Source organism: Sinocyclocheilus rhinocerous, unplaced genomic scaffold (genome assembly GCF_001515625.1).
Source record: "Sinocyclocheilus rhinocerous isolate Xijiao unplaced genomic scaffold, SAMN03320098_v1.1 scaffold502, whole genome shotgun sequence".
NCBI classification, from domain to species: Eukaryota; Metazoa; Chordata; class Actinopteri; order Cypriniformes; family Cyprinidae; genus Sinocyclocheilus; species Sinocyclocheilus rhinocerous.
In genome coordinates, this window is record NW_015641028.1 from 731194 (window position 1) to 750037 (window position 18844).

An 18844-nucleotide genomic window follows, 5' to 3' on the forward strand; every position below is an offset into this window, starting at 1 on the left:
TGAAAAAAATGTTTTTTTTTTTTTTGAGGACATGCATTTTTAAGTTTAACTTTGTGATTTTTTTACTAATATATCAGCTCAATTATATTGAATAGATTCCAATATATTCCATAACTTAATGATTTTGAGTAAATGGAAAGACATCTTAGTACTGCAGTGACATCAGTGCAGACATTACTCACTGAGTGAAGTAATATACATTGTAATATTAATATATGTAGCCATACACAACCCAACCATAAGCTCTTCGCTTCTACACAATGGTATCCACAAAAATGTCAACATCAATTCTTTTAAATGTCAAACATAACTGAAAATTACATATTAACTGGCCTTTCCCTTCACTCAAAAACAGTAAATAGCACTTCATTTTAAAGTTTACTCCTATGATCCAGCCCTATGCAAAGCATGCTGGGAATTAAAAATATATTAACCAGTTTCAGTTAATGCAGTAAAAATGATTAATGTACTCCCACCATAAATTAAGTAAACTTCAGTTATACAGTACATATATTTGAGTGGATTGAACACAATCAAATTAAGTTAGGACATAATGTAGAGATATTGCATTGCTTTTCAGAATACACAAATATTAAATAATATTTTCACACTTTATCCATAATTTGACAAAACTACAGCTTGACTGAAAATGATGCACAATAAAAATAAAAATTAAATTTGTTTGATTATCATAGTTTTATGCATGCATAAATTTATATTTTTATGATGGTTTTGATGGGTTTTCACACAGTTTAAGATCTGTAAATCAATACAAAACAAGCAAAATTAGCAAAAACAAATGATAAATGCATGGTAAAAAAATGTATAAGGCCAACTTTCATCCTAGAGTAAGTTAAATGCAAATGCACTTTTGTTATATGCAAGAAGCTGTATTTTTGATGTCAACTGTCTAGAGTGGATTCTTATGAAATAGCAGCAGTTTTGTGTCAATGGAATTTTCAATTGTTTCTTTCCACAGGTGCTTTTCTGTTCAGGCTGTGATCCTACGCATCATATGCATCATTTGAGTTGCATATTGTAAAAGTAATATAGCAAAAATAGAGCTTGTTCATTTTATTGTAGATTTTTTTTGTTCTCTTATTTTTTAGGTCAAAAACTGCAAATGTTGTTCATAAAGTGATCTACTGATGCCTTTCACATATTTGAATATTACAATAAAATCAGTTTTGAACAGAACTCATTCACACTGTAGTGGAAGCCCTGTAGATCTCTGCAGCTTCTGAAACATTTACATAACATTACATTTAATCATTTAGCAGATGCTTTTATCCAAAGCGACTTACAAATGAGAAACACACATGAAAATGAAAATTACAAATGAAACACTTTTATCAGTCTACAGAAAGTGCCTGAGAAAGCTTTTTTGAATATAGGGAACATTAAATGCAGTTTTCTAATAAAATTATTAATATGTTCATGCAAATATTTAACCAACTGTAACACCAACCATTCCTCATATTGAACCAAACTTTATTTTGCCTGTATTATTTTTTTTATTTGTTAAAGGTTGTAAATGGTTACAACATCCCCCGCTTATAAGGTGCTAAAATGAAATGTTTTTTTTTTTTTTGAGGACATGCATTTTTAAGTTTAACTTTGTGATTTTTTTACTAATATATCAGCTCAATTATATTGAATAGATTCCAATATATTCCATAACTTAATGATTTTGAGTAAATGGAAAGACATCTTAGTACTGCAGTGACATCAGTGCAGACATTACTCACTGAGTGAAGTAATATACATTGTAATATTAATATATGTAGCCATACACAACCCAACCATAAGCTCTTCGCTTCTACACAATGGTATCCACAAAAATGTCAACATCAATTCTTTTAAATGTCAAACATAACTGAAAATTACATATTAACTGGCCTTTCCCTTCACTCAAAAACAGTAAATAGCACTTCATTTTAAAGTTTACTCCTATGATCCAGCCCTATGCAAAGCATGCTGGGAATTAAAAATATATTAACCAGTTTCAGTTAATGCAGTAAAAATGATTAATGTAGTCCCACCATAAATTAAGTAAACTTCAGTTATACAGTACATATATTTGAGTGGATTGAACACAATCAAATTAAGTTAGGACATAATGTAGAGATATTGCATTGCTTTTCAGAATACACAAATATTAAATAATATTTTCACACTTTATCCATAATTTGACAAAACTACAGCTTGACTGAAAATGATGCACAATAAAAATAAAAATTAAATTTGTTTGATTATCATAGTTTTATGCATGCATAAATTTATATTTTTATGATGGTTTTGATGGGTTTTCACACAGTTTAAGATCTGTAAATCAATACAAAACAAGCAAAATTAGCAAAAACAAATGATAAATGCATGGTAAAAAAATGTATAAGGCCAACTTTCATCCTAGAGTAAGTTAAATGCAAATGCACTTTTGTTATATGCAAGAAGCTGTATTTTTGATGTCAACTGTCTAGAGTGGATTCTTATGAAATAGCAGCAGTTTTGTGTCAATGGAATTTTCAATTGTTTCTTTCCACAGGTGCTTTTCTGTTCAGGCTGTGATCCTACGCATCATATGCATCATTTGAGTTGCATATTGTAAAAGTAATATAGCAAAAATAGAGCTTGTTCATTTTATTGTAGATTTTTTTTGTTCTCTTATTTTTTAGGTCAAAAACTGCAAATGTTGTTCATAAAGTGATCTACTGATGCCTTTCACATATTTGAATATTACAATAAAATCAGTTTTGAACAGAACTCATTCACACTGTAGTGGAAGCCCTGTAGATCTCTGCAGCTTCTGAAACATTTACATAACATTACATTTAATCATTTAGCAGATGCTTTTATCCAAAGCGACTTACAAATGAGAAACACACATGAAAATGAAAATTACAAATGAAACACTTTTATCAGTCTACAGAAAGTGCCTGAGAAAGCTTTTTTGAATATAGGGAACATTAAATGCAGTTTTCTAATAAAATTATTAATATGTTCATGCAAATATTTAACCAACTGTAACACCAACCATTCCTCATATTGAACCAAACTTTATTTTGCCTGTATTATTTTTTTTATTTGTTAAAGGTTGTAAATGGTTACAACATCCCCCGCTTATAAGGTGCACCGCACGGCTAAGTGATTTGAAGTGACATTCTTCTGGCAACATTTGAGACAAGTAATGCAATGAGCAGAACTGATTTCATTCATTTATTCATTTAAAGTCAGCTCTCTGGTGAAGGACACTGACTCTAATGGGTTTTTCCAGAATAATAGGGTAAGAGCTTTCCACGCTAAGTGTATTAGTGAAATTTTCTTTAGGTACTATATCTACTTTCTCTTTGTATTATGTAAACAGTTGTTTTCAGCAAATGTCATCACCCCAGAGCATCCTTGTTTCATGCAAATACAGCAGTTTAATTAGTAACTTCACATCTAATATAATCTATTAATTAATTGCAGTGTCAGTGCTGATGTTCATCAAATGCACCTAACAATGTGACCCACTGAGGGCTCATCAGCGAGATTCAGCTGCAAGCCAAAGTCAGAGGAAAGGTGCCACCCTTGGGGAAGACTATGGTTGCAGTGCTCGGTATTTATTAACTAGCTGAGGTCATCTGGTCACACTTCATTTTAGTGATTCTGTCTGCTCACAAGCGCATCAATCATTCAATCAGTCTCTTACAATTTCATTATTCATCCATGATGGTGATGGAAGCTGGCACTTTGTAATCCACCCCCACATGCACTTTCAAACATATACAATCACAAACCATCCACTGTACCTACATAAAATAAATATTTTAAGATGAGAGACATTTGACAGTGGTATATAAAATGTAAAAAGTAATAAAAAAAAAAAATATCATAACATGCTATACTGGGGCTGTTGAATGTTTGAATCTGATTGGCTGAGGACCGTTCTAAGGTGTGCAATTTTTTTTAGGAAAATGCACGGCTAAAGTAGTTACAGGTCTTGACAGCATTACATGTCCATATCACTTCGACAAACGATTCCAGTTAAGTTATTTCAAAGGTCCTTACGGCCTACAACAGCAAAAGAACTAAAACCCACAATGACACTGACCACGCAAATAAATATAGTATATAACAAAATAAAAAAGACAAATCATTTCCATGTTTTTTTGCCACAAAATTACTTTTTATTATGTACGGAAAAAGCATAATAGCTTACTCTCTTTCTTCCGCTCTCCCTCCCTTACAAGAGCACACACATACACATGTGCAGAAGTGTGTTGTCAGCGCTGCTCTGATGATTTTTAGCAGTAAAATAGTTTAGCAACTTATAACGGCGCTGTTCTTGAAGAAGGTGAACTTACAGTTTCGCTATTATTAGAGACGCTTTTGACACTCGGAACACTGTTGAGAGATGCATAAACTCAGGTAATTCACACACGCTTAATCTCTCTCTCTCTCTAATAACTGCATTAATCTGCTGTCAATAGCCCCTTTCGCACAGTAATACAGTAAATTGCCTTAAAATTACCGGAACAACTTTACCAGTAAATTAAAAAATGCACTGTTCACACAGGCAATGGCGTTCCGTATTTTTCTGGTAAAGCACCATTAACACATCGGTTTCAAATTACTGGTAAATTCTGTGACATAATTAAATGGAAATAACCTCTAAACGGCTGCACCTCCCAGTGTTGTGTTTGGAAACATGGAGGGGTATATGCGGTCAGTGTTTTTTTTTTATGTTTTCATTTTTGTGTCAAATGTTCTCATTCATGCAGCTTCTTTTGGCCCAGAGACATCACGACTTCAAACCGAACTACATAGCGCAGTGTAAATGTGTCATCTGCGTCAGAATGTTATGATTGTCCCAAAGCCATTGAATTTTGAATTTCAATGGTTCTGGATTGGCCCGGAGTAGACGTCTTACATCAGCGCGTTCTGAACTCATACGTGCTAATACACCGGTAATCTTCATTCTGCATTCACACACAGCATCATTCTGGCAATTTACTGGTAATTTTACAACTCCTCATACCGGTAAATTGCCGGAACAGATTTACTGGTATTTTTAAAAAGGGCCTGTTCACGCATGATCTCTTTATGGCAATTTACCGGTAATTTTCCAGTAACGTCTGTATGTCATGAATCCGGTCCATGAATTTCCGTCTGCTAGCCATCAGAGGTCACCCTTTCCATTTTCATTGACTCTCGCAGTACACACTGTTGCATTTCATCCCGGACTACATATCCCATCATTCATTGCACTGATTGCACACAGCACTGATTGCACACAGCTGTTTCATATCACTCACTCACTATATAACACTCACTCAAACAACCATTCTCTGCCGAGTATTGCTTAGCCGGTTATTATTCCTAGTTTCTGTTATCCTGCCCGTGTTTCCTTGTTTTGCCTTGCCTTGTCTGTTTTCTCGGTTTCTGATCTTTGCCTGTTTTCCTGGATTTATCCCTCTAGTCTCGCCCCTGTGATTCTGTCTGCCGATCGTTGACCTACGCTAGCCCTAGGACTATTCTTGTGTTTTGCCCGCCATATACCTGTTTGCCATTGTTTGACCCTGCCTGTTATGACCACGTCTCTTAAATAAAAGCTTGCAGATGGATCCACACGTCTCACGTCTCGTCAGCCCCGTTACAGTATGTGAAATGGGCTAATGGCAAGCCTCCGTTACTAGGTCTAAAATGACGTTTTGATTAGCAACAAAGGTGTGAGATGAGATGCGTAAGAAATTACACACAGAGCGTTTCAAGGACAAAAAAAAGAAAAAGAAATGTAAAAATAATGTAATAATGACGGAATAATGCCTAACGCCTCGGGTGTGTATTTTCCAATAATTAAACGGCCCGTCGTTAAATGTGACCCTGGACCACAAAACCAGTCATAAGGGTCAATTTTTTTTCGAAATTGAGATTTATACATCAGCTGACAGCTGAATAAATAAGCTTTCCATTGATGTATGGTTTGTTATGGTTCGTTAGGATAGGAAAATCTGGAATCTGAGGGTGCAAAAAAATCTAAATACTGAGAAAATCGCCTTTAAAGTTGTCCAAATGAAGTTCTTAGCAATGCATATTACTAATCAAAAATTAAGTTTTGATATATTTACGGTAGGAAATTTACAAAATAGCTTCATGGAACATGATCTTTACTTAATATACTAATACTGATATTAATATGATTAAGACAATACTCTGATTAAGAATCTACCATGTAAACAGAGATTTTTGATGACCTTAATCCGGCTAAAGTCATATTCGAAGTAAACAGAAATCGAATTATGACATGTGGAGTATTCCTATTTTAGTCGCATTACTGAAGTGCAGAATAGACATGTAAACACCTTAATCACATTATTACCGTCGCGTAGGACTTTTCGCCGCATTTTGCAACAGGATACACACACGGCAGTGGTCAACCGTTTGATGGCAAATAAAAGAGCTTCAACACCGCCATCGTCTGTATGCACGTACAAATAATTAACTGCACTTGAAGCTTTCATAAAATTACAAATGAAACTCCCAAAACTGTGCATGGCATCATCACGAAGATGAACTATATGTTTATACGTGAAATTCCGGAGGGGACGTCGGATGGCGTCACGTGGGACGTAATGACGTGTGCCATTAATAGAACTATGTACTATAACATGTAAAACGGGAACATGAAAGGAATATTCTAAAAGCAACTCAAGTAAACACCATAATCATAGTATTGGCTTATTTAGAATAAGGTCAATAATTAGATTACTGATGTCCATGTAAACGTAGTCATTGAGCATTTCAGGAAAGGAACAACGAAGGGGTGTTATAGGGGTCCCAAGCAAAACAATAGTGTCAATTACTGCATGCATACTTGGTTAATATATGTAGATGCAAAGTGCATTTACTGAAAAAATGAAAAATACTATCTTATTTATGTGCAGGCTTCTTGCTTCCCTCTTTATTTTTCTGCTATTTGGCCACTCTGCACTGCAATTCTTTTGGTGGCTGATGCATTTCACAGGTGACTTAACCTTATCATAATTGGAAAACGATAGCTTCTGATTTGAAATGTAAAGCTCCCACACAGGTTCCACAGAGTTTATACTACTTACCACAATGATTTTTTCTTCTAAGAAAATTATATGACTAATTGCATATTTACATCAGCATTGGAAAATCTAATGGGCATAGTCAATACTTTACCTGGAAACATCTAACGGCCCTGGATACACACGATTTCTAGAATTACACACATATAATGGCTTTTCATTATTATTAATATGATACCCTTTTCAGACCCTTTAAAAGATGTTATGGATGCATGATTCATTGTTAGATGTTACATAGGCATACTCTGTGTTATATAGTAATTACATTCAGTCTTAATTAGAATTTGAGCATTTAAATAGATAAATAGATCAAATTTACTGCATATTTGTAAATGTAATATAGGTGTAATGATAGTGTTATAAACACTCTTTAAAGATGAACATCTTTGGAAATCTATAACGATATAAAAAAAGTGTTAATAAACCACTAATTGGGTTGTTTTTAACATGGATTTTGACCATACATGTTTTCAATTTTTATCTGTGCAAAACTGAGGCTTTAATATGAAAACTGGCACTCAACGTTTCTTCAGACTAGCATAATAATTAATGAAAGGACTGCTAATATTACTATAAATCACATTAGTGGATAAAACAGCAATATTTCCATTGTGCTGTCCATTGGCTGGCTTTTAAATCAAACAAACTTCTCCAAGATTCTGATGACAACATCTGCTGAAACATCTGGCTCATTAAGTCTCCTGTGAAATCTGAATGGCAGTTCATTGCAGCAATAACATTCCCAAAACAAAAGCTTTTAATTTGGCTCTGCCATTTCAAGGCATGGATATCTTTTGTACTTTAATGACAGCAAACTACCGGTCCAGCATGACTGAATTATATTTCAGAATGTTCAAAGACCTAACAGTCAATTACTGCCTTCATTAAACAGCTTTTTTTACCACAAAAAATTTAAGTTAATGTAAAATGAGTAATAATAAAAAAAATAGTAGTTTCAAGTACTGCCGCTGTTTACTGAACATGTTTATTGAGTGCATGTAAGGTACATTGCTCAGCAAGCATTATTGGGTCTTTTAAATAAACCACAGTGAGAAATTATGCAATTGCACATAGACTAAATAGTGACAAATGTGGAAAACAGCATCACCACATCACAATAGCAAAACAAATATACAAAGAAAAACCATATTGTCAAAATATCTGTGTAGGTCTCAACCAAACCGCTTCTAAAATAACATTGTTTTTGCATTCATGCTTTGCATTTTTAATTGCCTCTGGTTGTTTGTTTTTGCGCACTAAATCATCTTCCTGAAAGCATGTCCATTACAAAGTTTATATTAGAAATAAATTAACTTCTTACACAGCAGTCAAAAAAGTGTACTGTTTTAGTCATTTGGAACCAACTTACTCTCCCTTGAGGTACAAAATGCAACCTTGGAGCTATGAATTCACTTGCTCTGTGGAAAGCATCTCCCTCTGATTTACTGATTTTTTTCTTTTCTTTTTGTGTGTCATGTTGCAATAGGTGCAAAAATATTGTTTTCTTTGTTTTTTTTTTTATATTTCATATAATACACGTTTTACTACTTCACCTGATCTTTGATTGCCATTAGCTTTTGTGTAAACAAAGATGTAGGCAAAATTTTAAATAACATATAGCTGTAATATTTACAACAAGCAATCTGCCCATAAAATTTAATATAAAATACAACACGGACGTTAAGTACATGGTAACACTTTACAATAATCTGTCAACATTAGTTAATGCATTGGTATCTTGACCTAACAATGAACAATATTTTTACAGCATTTATTAATATAGTTTGATGTTAAAATCTAACATGTTGCAACGTAATGACACCTGTATGTCAATATTTTTATAATTAAATTAGCATTAATATAGATGAATAAATACATTATGTTTATCATTAGTTTATGATAGTTAATGCAGCCCTAATGCGAATTGTGAAACACTTTTAACAAATTGACCCTTATTATAACGTGTTACCAGGTATATTTGAGCTCTCTGTACAAAAACTAAATAGGCATTTTGACTCAGATTCAACAAACCAAAGCAACATACAGACTTTGGGCAGTACTTTCCTGTTTATCTTTTGTGTAAAACAAATACAGAGTCCAACAATAATAAGCGCCATTTCGCCATTGTGCATTAAGATAAATAATCTGTTCCTTTGGAGTCATGAAATTGAAGTTTCCAAGTTGGTCAGTTTCACTCTGCAATGCTCATTTTGTGCACATTGTGTGTATCCTGTATCTGTACGGACCTTCCATATGGATGGGTACTGACTTGTCAGTATGGAAAGTATAAATGTCTAACTCATTAGAAGTCAAAGCCAAGCATCCTCTGCATTGTTGTTTGGAGAAACAGCTCTCAGGTCAGTCTGAGGTCAACGTAAAACCTCCAGTCTTGTTGGCCTCAAGGAAATAGGATGGAGGAGACAGAATCCTCACTGATCAGAGAGAATCCATTTGACAGGCCCGGGGAATGGAATACAGCGTTCTGAAAAATAAAAGGGTACTCGGAAGTCCTTCCCGTAGTGTTCTGGAAGGCTTTCCATGGCTGCATTGCCACTTAGTACCCTACAATGAAGATCATCAAATCATCAAAGACAAATCAAATAGAATAGCTTCATGTCAAATGCGGCCCATTAGATCAAATAGAGCAAGACTCTTTCATAAATATGAGAGAAACAGATTTCGTACTAGGAAATATACTTCCTTTTTGATGTCATCTTTTGCAGCAGTTATGTTCGGAAGGATTCTGATAGCTACTATTGCAGTTATTTGAAGGAAATGACTCTCATCAAACTGAGTCACTTGGGAAAGGGGAGATGAAAGTTGTCACATTTTTCTCTTGGTTATTGCCCTGCTTTGAAATTTGTTCCTTGATGACAAAGTTTGACGGATGATGAAAAAAAAATATATTATTCCCAGTTCACAGTTATAATAGCCCAGAGTTTGAGAAAACTGATGAACTGGGAATTGTTTTTTCCCTCTTAAAAGTCATCCAAGATCGAAACGAATCAACAGGTGAGATGGAGATGACTCCAACCCCACATTGGCCTCTTCACGTGGGGATACTCCTCATGCAGTGACTTGCTTTTCTTCTCTTGCCCGCTGTACTCCTCCTTTGCTCTCCCTCTTCTGTTTGGAGGAGAGAGATACCAGCCGTCTTGGCTTGCTTTGCTCTTGTCTTGCCGCAGACAGTCATCTATCCCTGTAACGGCAGCAAAACAACCAGTTAAACTATGTGGAGCTGATTTGGCAGATAAACATACTCTTTGTCTGTCAGTTCGTGCTAACCCAGACCGCTCTCCCATATGGTCAGGTTTTGAACAGAAGGGGGAGAGAACAGTATGTGACTGAGCAAACTCTTCCCTCTGTGTGGAACTGATTAAGCAGTGCATGGAGGCCAAGACTCCTGCTTTATCTAGCTTTAATTTTCCTATATTACCTATTACGGTAGTGCTCGATTACTAGAATGCACTGCCTACAGGTTGGGATCCATAAAAATGGGTGGTTTATAGATTCTGGCCTCCAGGACAATGAAATAAGGTATAATTTGCTTCACTTTATACTTGTTTCCTGCTTTTAGAGACCTGGCACTATAATGGTGTTTCCCAATCTGCAAACTGTTTTTGAATAATGGCATTGCACACAGTATGATTTACTTGTCAAGAGCGAAAATCTACTGTTTTTTATCCAATTATTCCTTCCAAAGCATTTATTTTGCTCTCCAGAGGCATTTAGATAACATTTGTAGTTGTAGTTTGTAGGTTTTCTCTTAAAAATATCTAACCTTATTATGAAAGAAAACTGCATTTAAATAAAATCTCCAAGTAGTTCTAAAAATAAGTACTAAAAAAGATAATATTCCAGTTCTTTGGTGTTAATATTGTCCCCTCACAATTCATAACCTACCACATTCAGTCCAGTCCCACGGCTTTGTTTGCATAGGAATCTGAGAATAGTGTGGAATCAAACTCATACGTGTCACAACCGCAGGCTTGTCCCATTGCCCAGGAAGGTGCTGACACACACAGCAGCTGGTGCATTTTGTGTCTTGTCATGACGAGTCAAAATCTGCCACAACCCTTAAAGCTATCTGAAGGTGAGATATAGGTCTGTGCTTTAAATAACACAGTAATAATAGAATTATCTATTCAGCTGCTTCAAAGGTTTGCTGACCTGGTGAAATGGTTCTGTGTATTTGTGAGTGTCACTCATATACTTGACTGTGTTCAGTCATGAAGGTCATTTGAGTAATATAATATAAAACATTCAACAACTTTATTACATTTTTGCCATGAACCTACACAGGAATATTGATTTTAGCACTGCAGTATAGCAAGCAGTTATGGATCTATTCAGCTGCTTCAAAGGTTTGCTGACCTGGTGAAATGGTTCTGTGTCATGAAGGTCATTTGAGTAATATAATATAAAACATTCAACAACTTTATTACATTTTTGCGATGAACCTACACAGGAATATTGATTTTAGCACTGTAGCAAAGCAAGCAATTATGTAAACATCAGATTATTTGCACATTGATACACATTATGCAACCTTTAGTCCCGGTCTTTGAATTTGATTTTGCAGAGTGAAGTTCCAAAACTGCTACTGTAAGTGATACTGTTTGTATCACACTGTGTTTACAGGCTCCAGACAGACAGACAGTCAGTGACTCTTTCTGTAAGTTGCATTGATACATCAGTAGGTGGCGACAAGTTTCTTTTTTGAGTGAATCTAATCCAACTGATTTGTTCAAAAACGTTGATTCAACTGGGAATGAAACATGTGATGACATAGTGAGATACTAAATCATTCAATATAACAATATGTTCAAAATACTGATTCATTCAGTAACAAAACAGTGAATGGTTTTATGAGTGCGTTTTTAAGTCATTCAGCCAATCAATTCATTCAAAAATATTGATTAATTTAGAAACAAAATGTGTGAATAGCTTTATTAATGAGTCAATGAATCTTTCACTCAAACTGTTTTATTTAAAACACAGATTAATTCATGAAAGAAACAGGTGACTGGCTTAATGCGTGTGTGATTGAATCATTTAGTCAACCAATTTGTGACCTAAAAGCATCAGTTGTGTCACTTCACTGCCATTCACAGATCCTCTCCCTTGCCTCCTGGGATAGTAAAGTGTCCATCAGATGCACACTAGTCAATGAATCTTTCACTCAAACTGTTCATTTAAAACACAGATTAATTCATGAAAGAAACAGGTGACTGGCTTAATGCGTGTGTGATTGAATCATTTAGTCAACCAATTTGTGACCTACAAGCGTCAGTTGTGTCACTTCACTGCCATTCACAGATCCTCTCCCTTGCCTCCTGGGATAGTAAAGTGTCCATCAGATGCACACTTCATAATCTCGCCAGAAATGCCTGTTTTATGAATACTCTGAATTGGGGCATACTACTCTGTTCACATAATGTTTAACTCTTGTGTTCAACTGTGGATACAGCAACTAATTCATTGAGAAAGGAACACCACTGTTGTGGGTGTTGCTCATAATCACAACATCTGATTTTCCATCGGCTTAGTTTGGAAGTGTTTTCATTCACGGAACCAATCTAGAAAAAATAAGTGGAAATATTGTGGCTAAAATTTAATTCCCTCATTATTAACTTATTAAATTATAAAAACAAAGAAAACGACAACACAGCAGATGGTTGCAAACACATTAATCACAACAAGTAAGTGAAGTAAATGATTATATCCCTAAATCAGAGAGGTATGTAGCTATATGTGCAGCTGTCAGTGGCCATTCAGGCTATTACTCTGGGCAATGAGAGAATCACCAAGGCCGTCATCCGAGGAATTATCACAGTGGGATTTCAGCAAGGTGACATCTGTCGGAAAGACCAGCTGTGCGCAGCCCTACCGATCACAGATTAGCGCACAGATTGTTTACACTGCAATCGATCTCCAACTGTTTGAATTCCATTAGCTGTACAATGGGCTTCCCAAAAATCTCTGAAGTCCCACCAACTAAAATCACGGCTGGTCCAAAATTCTGAATGTTTTGCTCTTAACACCTATGATAAATTGCACATCTGACACTAACCATTCTGTGCATATTTCTGGTCAAATTCGTTCAGCAGACATGTTCTCCATTAGTTCTTGTTTAGATTTTCCAAAATAGACTTCTCTCCTGATGTGCGCAATGAGAGATTGTTTTCCAGAAAAGGCAAGAACAGGAAGACAACATCATTAAATGTCAGCAGTCTTTAGAAATGAGCCCAAAACAAATGAAGCTTGTGCTCATTATGAACAGAATGACTTTGCATCAGGGCCAGAAGATCATGGGCTGAGCAGCCAGGCAGAGCAGCCCACAATCTCCTTACTGTGATTACTAGGAAATAGAGAAGAAATGTCATCACTGGGTGAAAGAAAGAGCGGGAAATCCAATAAATTAGATTTAGTCAGGCACCAAGCATAATCTGGCCTGTTAGCACCTACACTAGCATTGTATGAGTGATGCCCTGAATTCTGAGTACATTCTGCTTGGACAAAATGGAACTTCTTGAAGGCAGTTGTAATTTTGTATGGTCCTTTCACACTACTCGAAGTCAATCCAATCACTAGTGAAAATACAATGCAGAAAGAACATGTGGAAAAAGCTTTTGACAATCTCTACTTCCAGGAGCACAGCTGACGCACCACTCTGTGTCTGTTCTTGGGCTTTGGTTAATGCAGTGATTATTTTTTAGGAGCCGTTGTAATTGACATGAATTCTGCTGAGCTCACTCCAAGCTTTCGCTGGTTTCCCTTCTCAAAGAATTCAAGCCTTTTTAAGGGAAAATTTCCAACTCTATACTGCTTATACATCACAGTACCCTTTGTTTTCTTACTTAGTATGCCTAATTATATATAAGGCATGTTTTACCCAACTTACTATATATTTTCATTCTGGCCCGGTGGCCTTTTTTCAGGGATCTATGGAGATGAGAGATCCCTGTTATGATTTAGAGCATAGATCCCACTCTTTAGGGGTTTGAACAGCCTTTGAACTTCTTTCATCATCAAAAAAGTTGTAAAGAAATTAAAAGTACTTTTAAAATGAGTTTAAAATCATGTAATTCCACATTGGAATTGAATCATATCAGTAGCCTAATAAAAGGTGTTTTGATTTTACATGCAAAGGGTTTAAAAACAGACAACCTTTTGTTACCATTGTTTGAATGATCTATTTTTCAAATGACCCAGAATGCTCTGCGCCTTTATTTCTTATCTGTCCTCCCTGTTCCTCTCTGTGCTTTGTACATATTTATAGGTCACAAACAGCTGTATTTCTTTTTCAACACCAGCCCGATATAAACCTGTTTACTGCCACATTGATTAATTCCCCGACAACAATGAAAAGCACTGGCTGATTATAAAAACATTTATAAGAAAATATGTTTTAGGGAGAGTTTTATCTGGATATTTTTCCAAACGGTGGTGTTAGTCACCTAGGTTTTCTCTCTTCTTTCCTGAAGGATAAGCCTGTTTGATTTATCTCTCATTTAACTGTTTAGAATTTAAGGGAATTCGAATAGGAATCTGTGAAAAATAACAGGGACAAATGCATAAAAACAGGTATTGTTTTTGTAGTCTGATTGATGGTCTAATGCATTGCACTAGTAAATCTTTTGTGTTGTTTCTGATTAGATCAAGCTGTTGGAATATAGCGTTTGGCTGGCAGTGGAAAACCATAATGCAGTACATTATGATGGGGTCTGTGGAATGACCTGAAATGCTTCGTAAATCAGTGAGATGCAGACAGAAAGAGACAGGCTAGAAACTGAGGGCAGGGCAAACAGCCAGTGACCACATAAGCAACAATCGAATGTCAATAGGTGCCATGATTCTCTCATTCTCTCTTGTTCTCCTTATCAGCTGCGTTCCATCTATCGTGTGCCGGGCAAAGTAATCCTGGCCAGTACACCCCTGCAGCATCCCAGCTGAATCGTATTGCCAAAGCTTCCTCATCAGAGTGCTTTCATTTGCAGGTTAGCAGGGAGGGACTGTGTATAATGCGAAAACCTATTAACGAGGATTTCTAAATCAAGTCCTTGTGTTATGTGCGAGAGGATTTATAAATAAAGTTACTGCCGTTATTATGAGTATTATGATATGTGTTACACATCCTCCTGATATAGAGATGGCATGTGGGTGATGTGTTCACTTACGTATGTCACGAAACCTGGTTTCCAGCATCACCTCCGTCCCATTCTCATTTCAGTTAATCCCAGCGGATTTCAACCCCTGTGTTTATCGGTGTACCGCAGGACACTTCTCCGCTACATCTTCCTGTGTCTTTGGGTTTCAGAGTTGAACAGCACTGTGTGATTATGTGTGTTGAGACCCCTGTGGGATTACCTTGCTAAGTGACACTGTGTTTCAGTCACATTTTGTTTTCCAGTTACCATACAAGCATGATATATCACAAGAGGGCTTTTGCCCTGACAGCTTGAGATATGTATAAATGGAAGTCAGCTCAAAGTGGATGGGGCAGCTCCAGATGGGTTGTACAGAAGGCCCATACCTAACTATTACTTTAAGTGAGCACTAGATGAAGGCAAAAACATGACCGTTTAAATGTTTGGGGTCAATAAGGTGTTTTAATGTTTTTATGTACAGTAAAAAAAGTGAAAGGGACATGCGGCACGAAGAATGGTGAGCCATACTCGGAATTAGTGCTCTGCATTTATCCCATCCAAAGTGCACACACACACACACACACACACACACATTGAACACACACCCGGAGCAGTGGGCAGCCATTATTTTTGCTGCGGCGCCCAGGGAGCAGTTGGGGGTTCGGTGCCTTTCTCAAGGGCACCTCAGTCGTGGTATTGAAGCTGTACATTCACTCTCCCCACCCACAACCCCTGCCGGTACGAGACGCGAACCCGCAACCTTTGGGTTACGAGTCCGACGCTCTAACCATTAGGCCACGACTTCCCCATCGTGAAAACAGTAACATAGTAACATAATTGAAATATTATTACAATTTAAAATAAGTATTTCTGTTTGAATATATTACATGGCAAAAATTTAAAATACCTATTTTCGGTTTGAATATATTATAATTTATATGGTAAAAGTTAGATTTTCAGCATTTTAGATGACGTGATCCTTTAGAAATCATTCTAATATATTGATTTTGGTGTTCAATAAACATTTCGTATCGTTATCAATGTTAAAAACAGCTGCATTGCTTTCTTTGATGAATAGAATTTTTTTTTTAATTTTAAAGTTTAAGTTTATTTAAATTAGCAATCTTATGCAACTTTATAAATCTTTCTTGTCACTTTTAATCAATTTAATGGGTGCTTGCTGAATATAAGTATTAATTTAGAAACAATATTGGCTAAAACTGATAAATAAAAAACACAATTGAGAATTATTGGGAGAGATTTGTAAATAATTATAATCTCAATACGTTTAGTGACAGTTGCCAATCTTAAATATAACTGGTAGCCAGTGTAAGGACCTAAGGACTGGTGGGATATGCTCAGATTTTCTGGCAGCAGCGTTCTGGATGAGCTGCAGCTGTCTAATGGTCTTCTTGGGAAGGCCGGTGAGGAGACCATTACAATAGTCTACCCTGCTGGCAATAAAGGCGTGAACAAGTTTCTCCAAGTCTTGACTGGAAACAAAACATCTAATTCTTGCAATGTTTTTAAGATGATAGTATGCTGATTTAGTTACTGCTTTGACATGACTACTGAAACTAAGGTCTGTCTCCAGAATCACACCAAGATTCTTGACTTGATTTTTAGTTGTTTGAAAAGGGGAATGCTTTTCAAGGACACTCTAGATGTTTTTTTTTTCTTAATGGAAAAACATCCACAAAAGGTCATGAATGGGTAATGTAAAGCTCTGGATTGGGTGTCTCAGCAGAAGTCCTGATGATGGCTGGTTCAGGGTTTCATATGAGCAGCAGCTAAAGCAGCGGGTGAACGGGAAGACGTGTGTACACCACTGCCACAGTGTTCTCTGTTTAAGTAAACCCTGCAGTGAAGTCTGTGTCACTGAGATCAGAGGAAGTTTTTTTCCCCAGTTACCATTCCCTTAGTTATTATGGTGGCGATGCATGAAAACACTAGCTCTTTGTTGTTTAAAGGAAAAAAAAAACTGCATTTCATGAAACCTGAAAAGATTTTGGTTGAGAAGTGTTTGTGTTTTTCAGACTTCCCTATATGTCCTGTACCGATGATGTGTGGAAGGTGAGGAAGTTCTTCTCTATATTTCAAATGGATGTTCCATGTGGTACATCATGCATCAAACAAGTGAACCTGGGGCACTAATGCCTGTTCCTTGTTTCTTCCCCTTTGTGACTCATTCACTCAATTAGCTCCATCTGTAGCGCTGTACGGTTCACACGTTCACATATATACTACACACTCAGAAAGATACTAGCATGCACCTATACACAAAAATGCTGTATACACAATAAACACTCCATTGTGTGCTGAATTGAACCACCAGGATATTGCACACTTTTCAATAACATGCAGCATTTTAAAAACCAGCCCACCCCAGTTCACTCAATCTAAAAGTACTTTATATTTTGCAGAGGTAATTAGAATCAGCAGCTGACATTTATCTGCTGTGGTTTTAGTATGATGGACATTATCATTTACAGACTTTAATGTATTAAAGATGTGTATGAAGAAATACTAATCACATACCATCCAGAGAGTCGGAGGTAGCTGAATGGTTAAGTATCATTGAAAGGTTGAGATGACACTGGGGACACGTTGAGTTCTCAATCACAACGGGACCCTTGAGCAAGGGTCTTCACCTCACATAGCTCCAGTGAGACCGCCGTGGCAATTAGTCTGCTGTAGGTTGCTGCAGCTGAAAGGCAGGTCACAAGTAACTGAGCACACGGCATATTTGTCAATGACAATTTACTCTGAGTCCATGTCTGAGGAAAAGTACCAGCTGAAAGGGATACTCTATAACTCATGCTTCATCCGAAATATTGAGCCCACATGTGTTTTGTGTGCCTTTTCTGTTTTTATCTGTTTATTATTACTCTGAACACAGCCTAAACATCCTGTATACCTTTGAAAGGTTGTTGTTGAGAACTGAATTTCAAAAAATATAATAAAAAAATAAAATAAAATAAAATACCGTAATTCTTTGGAATCCATTTGCACTACTATTCATTTATGACTGTCAGAACAACTACATTTCCAACCTCATTTAAACAGAACCTCTGGACAGACTGCGTTTAGACTCACTAAGCCAGTTTTTGGCTTAGCTGAGCAAGCAATTGAGCCAAATGCATGTTACCTTCTCTGGTAATTGCTATTTATGTGATTTGTGCATATTATTTTGGTGAGGAAGAAGGAAGAAAAAAAAATCTGGTATAAGGATCTGGATTTTACAAATCTGTAAAATTAATAAGAAATATTTGTGATTCTACACTGTTTTTTTTTTTTTTTAGCCAGTAATCAAAAGTTTTATAATTATAAAGTTTTTCATAAAATTGCTATAACAACATAATTTTAATATAATATAAAACATAATAAAAGTATATTTTTATATAATATGATTTATTTTTGTGTAAAATTAGAACAGTATTTTTAATGAATACTTTTATTTAGCAAGAATGCATTAAATTGTAAATGTCCTTACTTTCACTTTTGATCAATGTTACAAAAGATTTCTATTTTAAATAAATGCTGTTCTTTTAAACTCTCAGTTCATAAAAGAATCCTGAAAAAAAAAAAAACTGCTTCATG

At 35.9% G+C, this 18844-nt stretch overlaps 1 protein-coding gene across 2 annotated transcripts in view; it reads right to left on the reverse strand.

The window, feature by feature from the left end:
• Window positions 1-9019: 9019 nt before the first annotated feature.
• uts2r (urotensin 2 receptor) overlaps window positions 9020-18844 on the reverse strand; it is a 38455-nt gene continuing 28630 nt past the window's right edge. The window contains exon 3 of one of the 2 annotated variants that reach the window (XM_016570420.1): window positions 9020-10293. The gene's annotated coding sequence lies outside the window, so the exon portion shown is untranslated. Of the gene's footprint in view, window positions 10294-17920; window positions 17952-18844 lie in introns of those variants that run through there. The other variant, XM_016570423.1, reaches the window with a different exon arrangement.